Genomic DNA, 2,577 nt, shown 5'->3' on the forward strand with positions numbered 1-2,577 from the left:
ACACCGTCGACAAACTTTCACCAGTGACGACCTCAGCCACCATCGACAAACTTTCACCAGTGACGACCTCAGCCACCATCGACGAACCTTCACCAAATAAACAAACCAGTGGAGAGACAAGCTTGAACAAAAGACAAGCCGACCACAAAGACCTCCCTTCATGACCAAATCTCTCGGTCTCTTCTCCCACAGACCGCAAGCTCGGTTCTCCCTTCATGACCAAATCTCTCGGTCTCTTCTCCCACAGACCGCAAGCTCGGTTCTCCCTTCACGACCAAATCTCTCGGTCTCTTCTCCCACAGACCGCAAGCTCGGTTCTCCCTTCATGACCAAATCGAGCTCGGTCTCTTCTCCCACAGACTGCGAGCTCAGCTCCTCCTCCAAATCGAGCTCGGTCTCTTCTCCCACATCACAGACCGCGAGCTCAACACTGTCAACCGTAAAAAAAAAGGGAGGGAGGAGAAGAGTAATAAGACGAGCTCGGACCTTTTCTTTTTTTTAAAAAAAAACTCAGCCTCTCTTTCTCCCACACATCACAGACATTCAGCTTCTTCCACCGAAAAAAAAAAAAGAAGGGAAAGGGGAGACAAGAAAGAGTGTCCGCAAGAAGGAAACCAAAAAAAAAAATATAAAAATAATAAACAAAGAGAACGAGGACCACACCAAAACAATAAAAAGAGAGAGCAAAATCTTTACCTTTGCTTCCAAATGGGAGACAAGTTTTTTTAAGAAAAATAAGAGATCCATCCATCACTTATATAGGAGAGAAGAAAACGTGTTGCCCTATTTCTCGACAATTCCTGAGTAGCATCCTTGGGATTGAAGTAGGAGAGGATGGGGAAGCGTGTGAATTTCTTTGTTGCCAGATGGAAAACACAGATGTCCGGGCATGAAGGTTCCTGGACATAGTTACGGACACGGTCATGACGGGTGAAGTAGATGGAGTTTGGTTCGATGCCAAGGGTAGGGTCAGCAGGCACAGTGATACCAGAGTCGAGGAGGAGGGCCTCATCACTGTTGGAGATGGGCTTAGCACAAACCCATTAAGTGCTAAGCCCAAAATCAGGCCCGGCCCATTAAGCAACAATTGGTGATTTCGCTAGAAGACAAAACGTATGTCACTATAAATAGAAGACGTCAGACTCATTGAAGGGAAGTCAGAAAAGTACAGAAAATACAGAAAAGGAGAGCATCGCCTCTTCATCACAGACAAAGTCTCGGACGACCTCGACCACTAGACGAGCTCGGCCCAGACGACCTCAGACCATAAAATAGAAAAATACTTGTTTAGACGAACTGTTTAGACGAGCATCTTTAGTTCTTGTAATTGACCGAGCTTGTTTATTTTTGACTATTAATACGAAAATCTCCACCCCTTTACATCATTTATAAATATTACATCATCGACCGGATATGGAAACAACACATACTATTTCACAGACTATTATTTGTACTATTACTTTTTTGTAATTACTCTTTTAGCTACACGTTCGAACATACTAGTTCACCAATCCTCCCGTTATCACATTGTTTTTTCCTGTTAAAACTGGTTTTACTAACCAAAACAAATAAAAATTACTTCGAAACCAAACAGAATAATAGAACTGTCTCTCACGGACAAATGATTCAAAAAGAAAAACAAAAACAAGTTCCAAACGTTACGGATGTATAATATGTCGTGGAACCCATCTACTTTTCACTTTTCTATCAACGAATGAAATCGTTCAATTGTGTAAACGCTTTCAATAAATAGTACTCCTTTCCCTTTTGGTATACTTCCCTCTTACTTTTTTTTGGGATCAAAATAACTTATATTAAGAGCGATGTTTTCTCTACTCGAGAATAGATGAACGTAGATAATACAAAGCTGATTTCACTAAAGAATCAGTCTGGGCATTTGCTAAACGCGGAATGAAAAGAAAAGAGATAGAGGTGAAAGACTTAGCCAACAGATGGATGTCATGATGCTTTTCAAGGCCACATCTTGTTATTGTGACTTCGGGAGCAAAATAAGAGCCTTTGACTCAGAGAATACTTGGAGACTGCTGACATGTGAAGATACTGCAGCACTAATTATAGCTTTAACTGCCAGTGTCTCAGCTACAAAGGCACCGACGAAGAACAGAATCCTTCGGAGTTCGGAGTTGCCATCAGAGACAGTGCTAGCATGTTCAAACTACCAACATACAGTATATCAATCGGATGCCTTGACCGCCTTTTTCGAACAAGGCATAATCGCCATGGCTGAGACCCGCCAAGCGTTTTCAAAATCGAAACCGAGGTGAATACTATCTAATGTAGCGCTCTGAACTAATTTTAGAGCAAGATTAGTCTAAGATTTTCACCATCTATATCCAAACAGGTTGGATTCTAGCGATCGATCCCTATTTGAAAATGTTGGAAAGTAGAGGATCAGTCTCAATAGGTATTAAATTTGTTATATGGTTGGGATTTGCAGGCACAATGACATTACGAGGAAGAAAAAGGAACCAACAAGCTGATCAAAAGAAGATCAAATCAATAACAAAATTAAAGTAAAGAAATCACTAGTGAATTGTACAAGGGTAAAAATGAGAG

The sequence above is a fragment of the Brassica oleracea genome, chromosome C9, assembly GCF_000695525.1.
Source record: "Brassica oleracea var. oleracea cultivar TO1000 chromosome C9, BOL, whole genome shotgun sequence".
NCBI classification, from domain to species: Eukaryota; Viridiplantae; Streptophyta; class Magnoliopsida; order Brassicales; family Brassicaceae; genus Brassica; species Brassica oleracea.